Raw genomic sequence first — 19,906 nt, forward strand, 5'->3', positions numbered from 1 at the left:
TTGAATATATGTAATATTAATAGCTAACTTTCTGCATCAGCAGATGCAAACTTCGAAACCCTTGTCTATTTGCTCTTCGTTTTTAAAATGCTTGCTTTAAAGATATAATATCAAGGGCTTTTCATGCTTAGAAAAAGACAGATAACCAAATGTAATCCTACAATAATATTTTTGCTCAAACTAGGTTATACTGATTGACATGTACAGGATATTTTTATGAGCATACAAACACGAAAAAAAGAAATGCATATATTGAATTCCATCTATTCTGAAAATAAAGTCTGACTATATGAACTATATAACAATATAATAAATCCCTGTACCTATATTATAAAAAAAGCAATCAGCAGAAAATATCTTGAGCAAATACAGAAGTAATCATACTCTTTAAAATTATCATGCTCATATTTTAACAAATATATTTTCTGTACTTACTATAAGCCAAAATGCACAACTGGAACTGATAAACCTATCTGATAGATATATAGTAATTTTGTGGTTACTTAAACATGCATTTCTGAAAAGGTTTATCAGCTATCTTACAAAATAGTTTGTGTATACACATAACATTAAGACAAAAACAAAGAACAAATAATTTTTTTTAATGACAGCAAAGAATAGTTATGCTGAAAATATTTTAGAAATATGTGTCTTTCAGAGGCTTCTGCTATAGAAATTAAATCATAGCCAATAGAAATTATAATTAGCAATTAATGCCATTATCTAAACTATTTAACATATGAATTAAAATTTCTAGAATCAAAATTTTAAGCATTGACATGTTTTGAAATATCTCATTAAATTTTATAAATTATTGAATATAAACATCAATTGTAACTAGCATCATTATTTTATGTAAGAGAAAAATACCACCAATTTAACTCTGATACACTAGGGATTTCAAGATGCTTCACAATACAGATATGTTAAAATGTAAAAAAAAAAATTCATGATATTTCAATGAAATATGACAATTACTTTATATATCTATACAAAGATACTCCACAAAGGCCTAAAGGTCTGTAGAGATTTGGTGAAAGGATATGTTTATGCTCTTTAAAAATCCACTAAAATTACTTTTTTCAACTACTATTTTTTAGACAAGAGTTTCTATTTCTGTACTTATAAAAATCCACATTGGTTTTTAATGAACATCAATTACACTTCAATTTTTCATATTACTCATGAAAGAAAATAATTTAGACTCCTTTACAGAGCTGCCAATTGCAATTTACCTTGGCTCTTTCAGGCAAGAGAAAGTTCATAAATCAGCATGTTAAGCATTTACTAAATGACAAAGAAACAAAATTACAAATGAATAATATAACCCAATATTTTCCTTCAAATAACAAATTTAATATAGTTTTAGTAAAGAGGTTCTTAAAATTTATGATGAGACATTTCTATTTTGTATCTGAGTTTTATTATTGGAAAAACTCTCAAAAGGAACCTAAAAACATTTAGAAAAATTATTAATATTACATTGTCTTAAAATTTCAATGAATAGAAAGTCTCAAACTATTGGGAAATCTTTAAGACAATAGCAGGTTAAATATTATATTGGTGGCCTATAAAACATAAATATGATAGAATATTTTCTTCCAGCTTGCTAAGCCATGCAATTTCACTATACTACAAAGAAAAGCTATCTGTTTTAATAAGGAGCTGACTTTAGGTTCTAGCTGTGTGACCTTAGACAACGTTAAGTCCCTAGAACACTAATTTCCTTAACTGTGAGATGTAAATTCCATACATCTTTTTTTTTTTAGGATGAAATAATGTGTATAAAGACTCTAGTTCAGTGCTTACATTTAATTGCTGTTCCTTGTAAAAGGCACTTGCATTATTTTATGAGAACATAAGAAGACACCTCATATAGTAGTCATTCAACAAATACTAACATAATTAGAATTTAATTTTTCAAAGTATATTAAAGCAAAGAAACCTCACCTTCCTTAAATATACTCATAGAAAGTGTCAGTCTTTTTAGCTCTACAGTATACACACAGAACTACATACATGTAACTTATCAGTTAGCCTAGTTGGTGTCCCTTAGGAGCCATTTGGTAACATCTGGAGACATTTTTGATTGTCAGGATTAGGGAGGGTCTACTACTGGCATCCGGTGTAGTATAGGCTGGGAACGCTGCTAACATCCTAAGATGGACAAGAGTGTCCTCAGGAAAGGAAGATCCAGCCCCAAAACTTAATTGTGCTATGGTTGAGAAGCATAGATTACATGTTTCTGTGGGCAGCCATTAAACCACATAAAGATATAAATTATGATAAATATAATGAAAGAACATGCCTGGAGGTAATGATGTATCTACAGATTTTTCTTTTTATTAGGATTTTTTTAATTGAAGATTCTTAAGAAAGGGGTTTATACTCTCTCCTCCAGCCATCCAAGATGCTGAGAGGAAAGAAGGCTAAGGGGAAGAAGGTGATTCTGCCCTGCTGTTGTGAAGAAGCAGGAGGCCAAGAAGGCGGTCAGTCCCCTGTATGAGAAAAGGCCCCAAAATTTTGGCATTGGACATTACATTGAGCCCAAAAGGGAACTCTCCTGCTTTGTCAAATGGCCCCACTATATCTGGCTACAGAGGCAAACGGCTATTCTCTATAAATGTCTAAAAGTGTTTCCCCCCTCTGATTAACCAGTTTCCCCAGGCCTGGACCACCAAACAGCTACTCAGCTGCTTAAGCTGGCCCACAAATACAGACCAGAGACAAAGCAAGAGAAGAAGCAGAGATTGTTGGCTTGGACAAAGAAGAAAGCTTCTGGCAAAGGTACTAAGAGGCCGCCTGTGCTTCAAGCTGGGGTTCATACTGTCACCACCTTGGGGGAAAAGAAGAAAGCTCAGCTGGTGGTAATTGCACATGAGGTGATCCCACTGAGCTGGTTCTCTTCCTATCTGCTCTGTGTGGTCAAATGGGGGCTCTCTACTGCATTATCAAGGGGGAAGGCCAGGCTGGGGAGTCTGGTGGACAAGAAGACCTGCACCACTGTTGCCGTCACACAAGTTACCTTGGAAGACAAAGGAGCTCTGGCTAAGCCGGTGGAAGCTATCAAGAACAATTACAATGACAGAGATGATGAGATCTGCTGTCACCATGGAGGCAATGTCTTGGGTCCAAAGCCAGTGGCTTACATTGCCAAACTGGAAAAGGCGAAGGCCAAAGCACTGGCCACCAGACTGGGCTAAGCGTATGCTGTTGAATTTTCTGTACACAGAAGTAATAAAAAGCTCTCTTTAAAAAAAAACAAAAAACAGTAGGGGTAGTTTGCTAATGTCATTATGTTATCTGCATGCTTGTTAGGGGCTGGACTTTAGATTGTGAAGTATTCTAATTTTTTTTTCCCTCCAAAATCACGTTTGTGACCAGTAGCACCATTCCACCACTATAAACTCTTTCTTAGATGCTCAAGACAAGAATTTCTGTGGATTTGTCTCATTTCCCACCCTCAAAGGGAAAGAGAAAAAAAAATATTCATAACAAATCTAAGGATTTATTAATTGTAAGCAACTGCCGTGTCCTTTTATTCTAGTTTAAAAAGGTACTTTAAAAAATCTTCTGGGCTGCCTGGGTGGCTCAGTCAGTTAAGCATCCGACTCTTGTTCAGCTCAGGTCATGATCTCAGGGTCCTGGGATCAAGCCCCATGCCGCTGGCCCCGGACTCACCAGAGAGTCCGCTTGTCTCCCTCTCCCTTTGCCCTTCCGCCTGCTCATGCTCACTCGTGCTCTCTCTTAAATAAATAAATCTTTAAAAAAATGATAACCTTAAAAAAATCTTCTATATTGCCAGCAACTATGTCCCTGCAACCATATTCAAATACCTGTGTCCTATCAAATCCCATTCTGAGGCATGCTGTCTTACCACAGCCGGACCTTTCTACCTACCGGGCACTCTAATAAATGTTACATAGATCAAGCTAAATTGCCATGATACCTTCCTTCTAAAAGCTCCAGAATGTCTTTTGTGGTTGAAGAATAATCAATTACTTACTCAATTCAATTCAACAAATATTTATTAAGCATCCATTCATTTTTGCATTTTCTCCCCTTGAGGGCTGCTATCCTTAAGAGCAGCTGGAAGCAAATGGCTCCCATTTATTAAAGACTTTTATTTTAAAGATGCTTAAGTGCAGTTCACAGCTCTTCAACTACTCTTACCAAATCCTCAGAGGCTCCTTTGTGGAGGAAATTCATGTTTTATCATACAAAAACAAGAGTAATGTGTTCCATTTTCATTTTGTCAAGAAAATATCAGCATTATAACTAGGGGGAGGAATGTGCAGAGTAGACATGGTATGTCTAAATATGTCATATATTACTATTATAAATAAGCTTATTTATATACTTATATTGATAATGTGAATTTACCTTTCAAAATGTTTATTATGGATAAAGGGTTTATACTGCATATTATAAGAAAAAATAACATATTTTATTATATTTTAATTACTCCTGGTTTATATCAAAATTTAGATAATACAAAAGACTGTAAAGTGTTTTGGATAACATATTCTCCTATTTTCAATAAGGACCACTACATTTTCCCCTTTTTCTCTGGAGGAGCAGAAAGAGGAGTCAGATGCCAATTTTAAAATAAATATTCTTTATTTGGATCAATATATAGATGATTCCTTCCAAGAACATTAGTCATAGTACTGCTGGGAACTGTCTCCAGATTTATCCTAGCCAAAAAAAAAAGATAGAGCATCTTCTCTAGAGAGCCCTTGTGGGTTCTTTTCTCCCACCTTGAGATTCAGAAGAGTACTCCCACTATATTCTCTTGGGATGTCAAAAATAATACCCTATCTGTCATCCGTCTTGGAGCCAGGATTATGTTTCTCTTATAGGAGACTTACTGCTTTGGCACTTCGTAAGGTTGTTTCAAAGTCAACGTGCTGAGTCTGTCAGACAGTACTATTGAAGATGCCACAAAAGCACCTGTTTTCCCTTTGTTTAAACCGCCAAAACTCTGAACAGAGCTCATCCACCTCTTAGTGAAGAATTGCAGTGTAAGCTGTTTCTCTTGACTGATCTAATTGTTAATACTCTATGTACACATAAAAATAAGGGTTGATACGACCACAAATGGTACACTTATTGCCTATACAATAAACTTCATTTTCTACAGCTTAGCATTAAAAGTTTTTACCAATCTGATTTCAATCAGGTTCTTGAGATGTTTTCCCCTCCTGGGTGCTTGTAAGAAATTATTTTATGTTCTGTTTTTCTAGATCATGGTCTTCTTTACACTATGCTTTTTGCTGTTACATCTTAAACAGCTTTTAAAATTAGTATTTTTCTAAGAAGAGGAAAATATCTTGTTTATTTAGCACCACCACAGCGCCTAAGACTATAATTTGTACGAAGTAGAATTTTAACAACTTTGAAGAACTGGAGATAATAAGAAAAATGAAACAAAACACATTGGCATACTTTCATTACAGAAAGAGGAAAAAAACAATCAAATAAAATATTGGGTCATTTCTCAGCCTTGAAAGGTAATCTGTAGTTAAAGGGATGCTCGCATTAGAACTATCCTTTTCTTAATTATCCCACTTACCAAAAGACTTGCCTACTTCTGCATTTCTTGCCAAACTAACAGGCTTCTTGACCATTAGAAAACATGTTCACGAATCTATTAAAATTCTGTACCAAAGGTCATTTATAGTCTCTCAATCAAAAATTCAAATACCATTCTTAGTTCCTATTTTTTTCAATATTCCTGCTGGTGTTTGCCTCTCACACATACATCTTAAATCATTTCCATTACTTCACTTCTGTGACATTTTACTTTCTCAACTCACCCCTTAACCCTCAGGTTGCCTACTTATTGTTTTATTCATATCCTGTCATTTAAACACCCAAACATCTATTTTTTTTCTGTTTTTATTCTTTATTCTCATACCTCTTTTCCAGCTAAGACATATTTTAACTCATCTATTACTTTACATATAAAGGCACAGCCTTCACTTTTTCTAAAATGCAGGTCTCAATAAGTAAATGCTATTAAATTGATTGCGTTAAGTTGTAATATTCTCTTACTGTATCATCACTGTCATAATAATAAGAAAAATATCCCATTCCTTATTGAAACTGTGTTCTGCAAACTGGGCCTCACATTATGGATTTTGCAATCTATAGAATATAAGGTAGTATTAAAATCTAATAAGTAAATATTACTCTTTTCATAGGCATGATATAGTTCAACTTTGTATGAAATAGTAAAATTTATGAAGCGATTGGTTTATTATCTTCAAATCTAAACATACACAAAATAACCATTAATTCAAATAGCTGTCTCAGCAGAAAGAGCTTTTTGAAGGCACTTGTGGGATTGGGCTAATCATCAGCAAGTTAGAAAGTGTCTCAGGAATGGAAATTACAGTGCATCTGGCTTCTCCCAGAACCCAGCTACATAAGACATGGAAATGGAACATATTGCTTGTTATTTTTTTTCTTTGTGAAATCTTTAAATAAATTTGGAGAAGATATTAGCCTATCATGCTTTCTCATAGGATAATATTTCAGAACCACAATTACAAACAAGAACAACAGAATGTGTTGCACAAACATGTTCTATTTTTATCTTTGTTGGTATTAATAATCACATGCAGCATTCATTTACAGAAGTGAATTTTTCATGGAAAATAATAAAAGTGTGTTCATGGTTCAGTAAGTGAATCTCAGATGCATAACCACACTTGACAGATTTTAGCCTCTAATGCCTTAATCCTTCCCCAGCATCACTGATGCAATCTCTGAAAAGCTAAGTATTAATTTGAGAGTATCATTTCTGTTTACATCATCTGGAAAGGAGGATTCAGAGTGCATCTTGTGTAAATTGCAATTATACATAGCATACTTTTTAGAGCCATTTTCATATAACACTTTACATAATTGAATTGTATTCACTTCATTTGGGGGGCATGAGAATTAATGATACAGTCTAAACATTAAGCACTAAAATTAAAATCAAATGACTTCTAAATAGCAATATAATATTTATAAAATTTATTGGGGAAAGATAAATTTCCATTGCAGATTAAAAAATGAGAGCTTTACAAGAAAAAATACAGAGAATTAGGGTTTTCAAAACATTTAACTAAAAACAATTGGTATTTTTAATCTTTCATTTTAAAAATGTTTTATTTTGATGTAATTTTAGGTTTGCAAGAGAGGTGCAGTCATAGTATAGAGGGTTCCATATATTTTTATCCCAGTTTCTCCTGTTAGATCTTACATAATAATAGTACATTAATCAAAATTAAATTTCATGTTCTTGAGTCCAAGCCAATATACCATGTTGCATTTATTTGTCGTATCTCTTTAGTCTCTTACAATCTGCAATTCCTTGTCATTGACACTTTTGAAGAGTAATAGTCAGGTATTTTGTAGAATGTCCTTCAATTTGGGATCGCCTAATGTTTTCTTATGCTTAGATGGGGTTATGGATTTTAGGGTAGGATGCTACAAAGGAGAAATTCCTTTCCTAACATATTATCGGCTACAGATACCAATGTGACATTACTGGTTAATTTGGATGTCTTGGTTAAGGTAGCATCTGCCAGGTTTCTCCAGCATAAGATTATTATTCTTCTTTTTCTAGACTCCATTAGAAGTCAGTCACTAAATCCAGACCTCACTGAAGAGAAGGAGAATTAAGCTTCTCACCCTGAAGGAAGCAGTGTCAAAAAATTGTGGATATATATTAAAAGCACTACAATTAATAAGTACTTGGGGTGAGACACTTGAAGCTATGTGTGTGTGTGTGTGTATGTGTATATATATATATATATATCCTGTTTCTCCTTACAAATCTGCCATCAGTTTAGCCTTCAGTTTACCATTTTATTTCCCAGCAATATTGATATATTATTAATATATATAAGAATATATATTATGTACATATGATATATATATATCTAATTTTATTTATTATTTATATAATTGTTCAATTTTTTTCTCATCTCAATGAAAGGTAAGCTCCAGAAGATGGATGGATCTTACTCATCTTTCTTACCTCATTTGCCAAAATGGAGGAAGTACCTCCTATTTAGTTGATAGATTTTTATTGATTAATTGAATGTATGAATTAAAGAACCATGAAATGTGTTTTTCTGGAGAACTTCCTTTAAAAAACTCCAGTTGCATTTCAGTCTTATAAATATCAATTTATTTGACTTTTTAATGGATGTGGCATGCTCATTTGTATACATATTCTACTTTGCCTTCATAAAACTATCATCAGATTATTCCTATATTATCAATTTTTCTATCCAGAAATGCTGTATTCATTTAAGCTTTCAAGGAAATTTTTGCTCTATTTGTTCGGTTACTGTGCATCTTACGCACAAACTCCTCAGAGATGAATCATAGATCCTCTTTTTTGCCACTACATAATTCCATGAAATTTTTCTATCACATTCTCTGTTAGGGGCTAATCACTTACACCCTAGAAGTAATAGTATCACAAATTCCCTAAGGATTTGTCACTACTCAACTAAAATTTTCTTCTGGATTACATTTCGAGAAGTATTGTATAATAAATTAAAAGTTGATTAACATCAGAAAAAAATAGCACTATGTATTAGAAGCCTAAATTGTATTCTCATTCTTTATTCTTAGAATAGTGTACATGTATCAGTTCCTAAAATTTTTATACAGATATTGCCCGATGTTGGCCTTTTGACTCTTTCTGACTCAAGATCATGTTTGTCATGATCTCAATTGGTCAACCTTTCTCTCTGCGAGTCTCTCTCTGTCTCATAGCTTTTGTTCCAATCCAGTCTCTCTTCAAGCTCTGTCATATGAGGAGTGCTTTCTAATAGTACTTTAGAAATCCTGTAGAACTTTCCAAATCCTGTAGAACTTTGTGAATTATAAATAGCAATAGTGAAAATTAAACATTTAAATTAAGAGAAAAATAACATCTAACTGTTTAGAAGTGGACAAATAAGAAAAAGTAGGGTAGGCTTTTTCTCCTTTTTTCAGCCTGAAAAAAATCTCTTCTAACTCATGCTTCCTTCAGGTATCAAAAGTCATCTTCTCAATGAGGCACTTACAACATACTCTGTATTGTACTTACTTTTTCCCTGCTCAACAGGCTAGATAGAATGTAAGATAAAAAAGATATTTTACCACATATTATAATATCAATGAATCATTTCTTATGTACTTTTCTGTGTTTCCAGCCCTGTATTTTCTACACTTCGGTATCCCTAGTGCCCATAGTATGGCTTTGCATAGAGTAAGTGCTCAGTAAATATTTGTAGGATTATAAATGTGAATAAAGTACTAAAGTAATAATCCTCTCAGATGAATGAGGCTGAATTTGTTCAATTTGTCATTTTAACATCCTATTAAATGAAAAGATAATCTAAACATAATACGATGACTGGTTTAGTGTTATATAGTCAAAATATAAAACAAATTTTCTTTTGCACTTTAGGTTCTATTACATATATTTAATCATTTGGTGTTAATTTCATATATTTGACAATACATTGTCCATGTGTTGTCAATTTCTAGGCCTATGTGGAAGGAATCTATCCAAAAACCATCTTCTAAACATGTCAGTATATAGATTTGAAATCGATAGTATCTCATTCTAAATATTTTCTACTACTCATAATTTATTACAAAAAATACTATCCTAGTATGGCCCTAGATACTATATATTCAGAAAACTTAGAGAACAGAAATTATGTAGAAGAGCACACAAAAACCCTTCAAACAGACAGAATAGTTGTTATAAAAACCATGTACTAAATCTTATATGTTTTATAGGACACCATATTATTACATACTTTTTTCCTTAATTTCACTAAATTTGCACAAGTTTGAATATGTATGTTCCCTGCCCACTCATTAGAAGCAACTTCTAGAAAGGAAAGAATGCTGATGTAGAGCACATTGTTTGCTGCAGCTTATAGGGTCAATTGAAAGACAATCAGTAAACCATAAAAAGAAATTAAAAAGAAGGATGTATTTAAACATCTTTGCCATATATGGAGAGGTTATTCACGCACTTTCATAGGTAGACAATGCACCACTGCATTTTCAAAGAGTTCACTTACACAGCAGTAATAACTGAATAACCAGGAAAAATAGTGATTTCTTTTTCTCAGTCATGGAAATATGTTGTATATTTTAAATGACTTGTGTCAAAATTAGTAAAAAATGTTTTTAATCCACATGTATAATCTTAAGTTGATTTTAATTACTTTAATTTTAAATTACATTTTTATTCAAATGTAGCATTCCAAGTGTAAACGGTAAAATAGGCGCTATATTCCTTTCGTGAAAGTAGTTATCACAGCTTTTTTATTCTCAAGAGAAATTTCAGAAGTAAATTAGCTATCTGAGGTTTAAGTAGATTCAGATTTTTATAGTTTTTTGTTAACTTAAGAATGACTAAATATATACAAATAGGAACCATTTAAATGTTCAGAAACAAGGCTAAGCATTTTAAATTCATTTGTTTCAATAATAGTCTGTTGAAAAAGACCTGTATTACACTTAAAACTCTGGATTTAAACATTAGCAAAGTAAACTTATCTGCAAATTTCTACAAGCTTTATTCAAAAATTTCAGAATTAAGAAATTGTTAATACACAGGCCTCCACTGTCAGAATTTCTAAATTTGTCTAATTTCACATTTTATAAAAGGTATAACATAATGCATTGCAAATTATTAGGTAAAAATGTTCCCCAAAGATATAGTAAAGAACAGAATTCAGCAAATAATTTTTTAATACTCTAAAGCTTATTCCAAGATATTATTCCAAGTAATATCTATATGTGTTAAGATTCCTTATTGACTCATAAATTTCACATATAATGTTTAGCAACTATGGAAATTCAAGAAAAGTTAAAAAAATATTCTTTAGGTTATATTTTGTTACCTCTTAGGTAGTTTTAATTTAAGCCATTGAAATATACGTTACCTACATTAAATGTTCCCTTAGCATATATGGAAGGAAAAATAACTGTCCTCTATGTTTATTTATAATATCTCCTAGTGTTACATAAAATTGTTGTTATCATTTCCAGATGGTAGCTAACTATATATAGGGTTATAGACTTATTTTTTAACATGAGCACGGGCAAATTTTTTGCATTTCTAATATTAAATCTCAAGTCAAGATCACACTAAGACAAAATAGCTTAAAACTAGATGGGCACTCACTCATACACATAGAGGGGAACTTAGCTCCCCCTACACCAGGAGTGGCATATCTCTCCCCAAGTGTTTTTTGAGTATCATTTTGCACATGAAATAACTGAAAAAAAATATATATATAGAAGTGAGTCACAACAGATGAACAAATATTCCTGTTCGGTTAAAATTTTAGGCAGTGCTTATTTCCTAGGACTTGTTAGGCCTAAGCAGGATACATAGACTCCTGTCCAGGATGGAGAATGAGCTCACACCATCCTGTACATACACGTCCTCTCTCAGCCAGAGTTCAAGTGGCCACAGCTTTATGTCTGCAGAGCCTGATTAATGGACAGTAAGATTCTGGTTTTAGAAACGTACATATCACAATTATGCTTAACATCAAAGATAGCTGTTATGTTTTGCTTCTCTATGCGAGGTGGCATCTCATCACTTCATATTCATTTGGTCTCAGTAACTCAAATCCTGCCAACTCCAGTGTTATACGCGTATCTAAAGTAGAAAATAATTTTTCCAGCTTTATCTTTTGTGATAGTTTCATCAAACAGATATCAAAAGCCTACAGAGCATTAGTCAGGGACAGGGTGATTAGTTTCTCTCTTTATGGATGGGTAATTAATATAAAAAGGATGGAAAAAATCCTTAATCCCATTACACTTGATCCATCATTTAGCAATGCTTTTTGACTCTTCAAGGTAAAATCTGCATGTGAATTTCCCCAAAGCAATCAAGTCGTTAGTTTCATAAAATTATAAAACCCCACAGCAAACTGCACATCACTGATAGAAAAAAGTGAGGTTTCTGACATTCGTCTGAGTATCTCATTGAATAAAACTGTTTCAAAGATATCACTTTTAAAATTATTCCTAATACAATTGACCTAATTTTGCCTTAGCTTATACAATCTAAGGATAAAGGCAATACCTGCATAACAGAAAACATAGTATATCAAAAGAGGGCTAGATATAAATCTACAGATCATCTTTAGGAGTTGGCAAAGGGTTATGGCTCCTAGTGACTGCTGTATTACAAAGTGACAGAACAGCCTATTGCATGATAAAGACAAGGCTTTCTCAGAATGCTCAAGATGATTTTTCAAAACCCATTAAATGGAACTATCAAGATTGTACATTGGTCTAATCCACAGTTTTAAATATTATTCTTTACTTTTTTTAAGATTTATTTATTTATTTGAGAGAGACAGTCAGGGGGAGGGGTGGGGAGGGCAGAGGAAGAGAGAGAGAGAGAATCCCAAGCAGACTCCCGGCTGAATGAAGAGCCCAGCTCAGGACTCAATTCACGACCCGGAGATCGATTGTGACCTGAGCTGAAATCAAGAGTCAGACACTTAACCGACTGAGCCACACAGGCACCCTTGATTTGTTTTCATGACTATTTCCATTTTCTAATGCTCCATGTATTATAAGATTAGGCTATGACTCAGATCAACTATAGTATCGTTTATACAAACTGTTGGATGTGACACATACACACACACTCGCATGCACACACACACTTTTATCAGAATTTCCTTTCCTTTCATTACTCTCCTCTTTGTATTTCTTCAGTTTTCACCGGAAAAAATGATTCTCTCTCTTTTTTAATTGTGGTAATACATACAGACATAAAATATGCCATTTTCACAATTTTAAGTGCACAGTTCTGCAGCATTAAGCACACTCACATTATTGGGCAACTATCACCACTTTCCATCTCCAGAACTTCATGTTCCCCTACTGAACTCTGTACTCCTTAAACAGTAATTCCCCATTCCTTCTCCTCCCCAGCCCTTGGCAACTACCATTCTACTTTCTGTCCCTATCAATTTGACAACTCTAGAAACTTCATATAAGACGAATCATACAAATATTAGTCCTTTTGTGACTGGCTTATTTCTCTTAGCTTAATAACCTGAAGGTTCATCCATGTTGTAGTGTGTGTCAGAAATTCCTTCTTTCTTAAGAATGAGTAATATTTCACTTTATTTATATACCACATTACTTTATTTATATACCACATTTTGCTTAGAAATGGATAGACACTTGAGTTGTTTCCACCTTTTGGCTAATGTAAATAATGCTGCCATGAAAATGGGCATACTCATATCTTTTGAGTCTCTCTCTTTCACTTCTTTTGGGTATGCAACTTAAAGTGGAATTGCTGACTCATATGGCAATTCTATCTTGAATTCTTCGGGTAATGCCATATCTTTTTCTATAGTGGCAAACTTGGAAAATACTTCCCGTTTTCCAGCAGCAATGCACAAGGGATCTAATTTCTCTACATTCTCTCCAACACTTGCTGTTTTCTGGTTTTTTTGTTGTTGTTGGCTTGTTTGCTTGCTTTTTTGATAATACCAATTCCCATGGTATGAAGTGTTAACTCATTGTTTTGCATTTCGTGATGCTGAGCATATTCTCATGTCCTTACTGGCCATTTGTATATCTGCTTTCGAGAAAGGTCTATTTGAGTCCTTTGCTTATTTTTTAATCAGGTTGTTTGTTTTATTGTTCTTGTTCTCCCCGAGCTAGAACAACAATATCTTGAGTCCAGAATCACAAAGCAAACTAATACATGGGGCATAAATGATGTACGGTTATCCCTATCTCCTGATCCTGAGACATCACCATCTTAGTAGATGAAGTCAATCTTCTATCTTCCCTTTTCCTTTTCATCATATTTAAACAGAATCAATCATGACTGTGATAAGAAACTTCAACAGAAATTGTCTTATAGGGAAAATCAAACCCACAGTAATGTGGTGGGAAAAAATAAACGGTTCTCCAACAAACAGTGTATCTCATTTTTCTGAGGATTTCTAGCTAGAAAGCAAACAAACAAACAAACAAACAATAAATAAATAAATAAATAAATAAATAAATAAACAAACAAATAAACACAGAGCACATACAGTAAACCTGACCATTTGTCCCACTCATATGTACTTTTCACTTTCTTACAGGGCATGATAGCAGGCTCAAATACCTGAAAATCTATTATGTCAAAAAAGAATTAAACCCTGTGTTTCTTAAAAAGCAAAGAGCCAATGTTTAGGAGTTAAAATGAAGCAACTTCCAGCTCAGCTGAATAATGAACTTTCTAATCCAGAGGCCTGCATGACGATGAGATGGGCTACTTTGGAAAGGAGTGTGCTCATTGTCCAATTTCAAGTATAAATAAAAGAATAAGAAGCCAAAATCATCACAAAAGCTTTTTCTGACCAGGAGGTTGAAATATGTGACCATTTGAATTCCTTAAAATTCCTGCGTTCCTCTGATTCTAAGGCTGTCCTAAATATTACGTGGAAAATAAAAAGACAAAGTTTTTACCCTAAGGACCAAGCAGTCCAAGTCAGATGTAAACAAAATGATTGCTAACAGCAACACAACTGAGATATGTAGTTATATATGCTACAAACAAAAGAATCAGGCATTGTTTGGAAAGAAATTGTTTTAAGAACAGACTTTTGCCCATAGCTTCAGCCTTAAAGATTGAATTGTTCCTATTACTGCAGGGCTCAAATGCCTCAGTCGCTTATGCTTCAGTGAATTTTCTTTAAATAAAATAAAATAAAATAAAATAAAATTCCTTACTCTTTAAAAAGTCCTATCAGTTTGTGTTTGTGGAGTGCCAGAGGTATTTGTACACGTGTATACGATAGTCCAGAAATTTATCAAATTGTCAGTCACTCGATAAAAAATGATGACTCGACATTGTAAAATGTCAGAGAGACATATTATATTTGGTCAAGAGAAAACTCAAGAATCTTCAGCAGAAAGACCGAATTAAATGAGTCACTAACACTTAGATCAGAAAAGAAAAAACTTGCTCAAAAGTAAAACATCCCATACTGTCACATAAGTGAGTCGAAATTATTATTCATAATTTACAATTACATGAAATCCTTTATTTTGAGGGATTTTGAACTGCTTTACAAAAATGGTCTTAGAAATTTTTTACATAATTGTAAAGTAACATTGTCTCCTCCCTGTTGCACCTTCATCCTGTGATTTGTCAATCCCTGTCTATTCAAGTTCTGCAATGCATATATCTGTATAGCACATGTATACGTGTAAATACATATATTTCAGGGGTTGAAAGGTTCGGAGGTTGAATATATATGTTATTGTTATTAGTATGTTATATACATTCACACACACACACGCACGCATGTATAAATCTGTGTAGTAGTTCATCCTCACTGCCATCGTCCTCACCCAGATCTCCCACCTCATCACACACACGGCCACCAATAACAGCAGCCGGAGAGCATCTTCCAATAGCAGCAATTGTAGATACAGATGATGACCTAGATCTCGCTTTTAAAACATTCAAGCTGCAGCCATTGTCCCCAAAAGAAAATGCAAACTTCTTAGCCTGATCTTAAAAGACTCACAATTTAGTTCCAGAGTATTTTTTTTACCCCATATACCATCATGCTACCACCTTACGGTCGTCAGTTCCTGAGCCCTTGCTCATGATGCCTCCTCCACCTAGACTCTTGTCCTTATCACTTCTACCAATCAGTGTCCTATCACTTCAAAACTCTAAACGCCACTTCAACCACTTCACATTTAGGCAAATTATCTCTGAGCTCACTTACTGAAAGTTATCGTTACTCTTTGAATTCTATCAATTCTATGTATTTCACCAGAATAGCTGTGTTTGTAACGTCTTCGTACTGGATACTTTGTCTCTTAAGGAGGACCATGGTCTCTTATTAGATTTTTTTTATTACTTTGCTAGTAAGTAATCAAAATATGTGTTGAATTGAATTGAACTCTCTTTTTACAACCAGAGAAACAAAAGTGAAGACTGTTAAAAAGCCTTGCAGAAGATTAGACTGGGCATTATTGGGTGATTCTAAGAATAGAAACTGGGCTCACCCATGACTGCAGTCTGGTGATCTTCCCATTAGAGAATATTCATCCCCAGGTAACCTAATTTTTTTTGACAGCAGGCAATGCTGTAGTACAAAAATAATTACTTAAAGGTACAGTAATATGGAACTAATTTATTAGCATAATGAATTTAACTTTAGTTTTTATCTAGATTTCTATAAATTGAACAAAAAAGTAAAAGATAAATATTGCTAGCTTTAAATTCAAATTTATTATACGATATCAACTTTTATATAATCTTCTTAAAGTATAAATTTAGACAAATCATGAGGTTTTAGAGACAGAAAAATAAATCCGGTATTTGTATGTGTTTACATGCAATTGCTATTTGAGACTCTGCCTCATTGCATGTGGTTGCCCTATGGTGTTTATTCGAAACTATATTTATATTTCAATGATTAAGTAAAATATTCATATTTTTATTCTTAAATTTTTGCTAAAATAAGAAAAATAGATATAACCATACATATAGAATCCTTTAATCCTTAAATCTATTGATAAGAATGGTGACTTACATGAGGCTGCCTGGGAATGAATAAGAACCAAATATAGATGATTAATCCGAGTTTCACCTCTACATTTATGTGTCAGTAAGCAAGTAGATAAACCTTTCTGTGTCTTGTCTCTATAATAAGGATTAAAATGCTTACTTTGGTGGAAGGTCATAAGCATTATTTACTACGCATAAAGCACTTTAAATGAGAAAAGCTGTTTTTGACTGCGTTTGTGTATAAAGATATACATGTTCTATTACTAAGAAATTTGTCCTTCTGTCATATTGTATTAGCTAATAAGAAACCCTTACAAATACAACACATATGAAGAACAATATTCTACTTTTTTAAATGGAAAAATCTCAACATACTTTTAACCTATAATTATCATGAGGCCAGTTGTCACTCTCAAAAATCTTTCCAGACTTAGTATGTCTCAATGATGATGGCTGATTTATTTTTGACCACATTTTAAGGCTATTCAAGTCAAGAATTCCAGGGTGTAAATCACTAGCGTGTATGTATAGACTCAAGCAAGCTATTCAACAATATAGTGGAGGACGACAAGCATAATTTCATTTGAAATTATGAAAAAGCATGTAACTTCAGCTTATTTGTTTTAGAAAAATTTACCTTTGCTTTCCAACATATTTAACGTATATTTTTTAAAAATCAGTGAAAACAATTGTTTCAGGGACCTTATCATCTAAGTTCACTGTTCCAATAATCTGGCTTGGTCTAGGTATAAAATTTTGATTATCTAGGGAAATGAATTTTCTGCACAAAAGTCGCAGCCTTTTGATACTTGAGTAAAACAGTCATGTTGTTTACCAATTTATAGCAGGTTTATAATTTCTGTGATCTTTGTAGCTGGAAATAGGATTAAAATTAAACTCTGTTGTATAAAGAATCTTAGCCAAAATTTGTGATTAAACACTCAACTTATTCAGGTAAATGGGATTAATGAGAAATGTCTAAACCAAGAATTTTTTTCCTCTCAACGCAGATCTGAGTCAGTTCCATCCAACGTAAGGGCAAGCAAATATACCAAGCCTCAAAGCTCAGCACTGCAGGGAAAGGGCACAAAACATTTCCCTTGGAAATTTTTTAAAAGCAGATGTCACCAATCTACCATCAGATTCGTTGAAAAATCATACTATTTTTCCCAGGACGCATCTAATTTTCTGCAATGTAACTTACTCTAAAAGGCTTGAGGGTAAATCATCTCCAAAATGTATTCCTAGGTAAATAAATAATTTGACCCATTGTACGGAAATGTTGGAAAGACGCCAATTAAATAGCAAAGGAGAGCTAAAAAAAATATGTTGTTTTAGTTTTAAAGTAGTTCATCTCAAACTATTGTTTCTGACAGTAGTTAGATGGCAGGGCCATCTTTCTGTTGAGGTTTCTTAGTTTCTGACAATAATACTGTATTACCAGCACAGGAGAAAACATCTTTTGAATTCTCCAAGGCAAAGAAATATAATTTGCTCAATACTTTCTGTGAATAAATAATTCTGATAAAAAAGTTTCCATGATAAAATACTACTATTATAGTCTTACTTGATGAACTGTTTTTCAATACACTGAAAATCATAATATGTTTTTAGCAATCTTATTTTAACATTCCTTTGGTGGTTTTCACAGAAAAATATGAATACTGAGACATTTTACTTCCTTTAGGGAAATCATCTTCTATCATCTTACACTATAATCTTTGCAAAGAGTGATAAGAGGTTGCTTAAGTTTCAAAATGTTATTTTGTCTACATAAAAATTAATTTATAGATAATACATTTAATTTAGTATGGGGATTGAGCTAATAAAGGAACTCTTAAAAGCACAATTATGTAAATAAACAGATACATGGACTTCAGGTTGAATGAAACAAAAATATAATAAAATTTTACTAAAATCAGCAGTTATGGAATAACTGCTAGAATTATTGTATTTGTTCGTTGGCTTTTCAAATATTTTTTAAGTGCTTGCTATATTCCAGATAATTAGCATGGATTTTGTCTTCATGCATCTAATATTTCAATAAGTAATACAAAGAAGGATAAATGTGATGACTTTTACAAAAGAAAAAACCCAGGTTATATTGAAAGTGATGTGAGATATATTCATTCAGTCTTCCTTCCGAATCTACAGCATATTTACATGGAGCCCCAAAATATGATTAAGATAATGAAGAAAGAAAATGATGGCGTGGGCAACAGTACCAGCAAGGCAAATTTGCAGATTAGATAAAATTTAGGCAAAAGATACTGTTTTAAAGAAAACCAAATATAATCAATATGAATTTGTCTTGATTTACAAAATAAAATGTATTTTAAATGTCTGAGTTATATTTCTCAAAATACTATATAAATGGTAAAAATTAGAAAAAATTAGATGTTAAGATTATTGTAATACACACATTCACTTGGATACCATGTGGACATTATCAATAATGTTATAAAAAATAACAATATGGAAAATTAGGCACACTATAATGCTTTCAGAAATAACTTATAAACATTACAGTTAACATGATCACTCTCTGTGTAGTAAATGAAAAGTTTCCATTTGATCTTAATGCCTTTCACTGTTCAGGTTCTAAGCTCCATGATGAAAGGAGCCTAATTCTTGGTAGGACTTTTCACACCTGAAAGTATACCCATTTTCTTGTCTACACCTCTTCCAGTCAAGTAAAAATACTGTGAAATAACCATTTTCAGTGATTATGTAATAAATATTTCCCAAATTTTAAATGGAATTTAGAGCTGGACATTTTCACTTGGATTTATACTGTAATTTTCCACCTAATGATTCATTATTAGAGGGAAGAATCCTCTAATTCCCCTGTCAGTTTCAAACTTCTATATAAAAGTCAAGCTTTAAACAGCAATTTTGAAACTATCCATCCTTTTAAAATAAGAAACACAAATGCTCATTTGAAATAAAAGTTAACCTCACAGCTTCGAATATATTGGCAAAAGCTTCAGGAAACAATTATTTCTTATCATGCAATAATAATTGCTATAATTATTGGTTAGTGATTTAATTTCTATTTCTAAGTAAACTAAGGCATGATTCAACAGTGTGAAAATCTGCTTTAGGATATTTAGTTACTAAATATTTTTTTCTAAACTGAACATTTGTTTCCAGATGATCACATAAGTAAATAAATCTATTTTAATTTTATTCTATGCAATCTAAATAAATTGAAGGTTGCTCTAGAAAAATGAGGGTAAAATCCCTTTGTATGATTGGCATTTTTACCACCCAAGTATCTAAAATAATGGCATTCTCCAGTCAGTACTCCTTCCTCTCTAC

The 19,906-nt window shown here is 32.8% G+C and overlaps 1 protein-coding gene and 1 pseudogene across 2 annotated transcripts in view; one reads left to right on the forward strand and one right to left on the reverse strand.

The window, feature by feature from the left end:
- CADM2 (cell adhesion molecule 2) overlaps positions 1 to 19,906 on the reverse strand; it is a 1,025,914-nt gene that overhangs the window by 807,611 nt on the left and 198,397 nt on the right. The gene's annotated exons all lie outside the window — the stretch shown is intronic.
- Positions 2,405 to 3,203, forward strand: LOC123784147 (large ribosomal subunit protein eL8 pseudogene; annotated as a pseudogene).

Source organism: Ursus americanus, chromosome 4, assembly GCF_024610735.1.
Source record: "Ursus americanus isolate L20-20 chromosome 4, mUrsAme1.1.p, whole genome shotgun sequence".
Lineage (NCBI taxonomy): Eukaryota > Metazoa > Chordata > Mammalia > Carnivora > Ursidae > Ursus > Ursus americanus.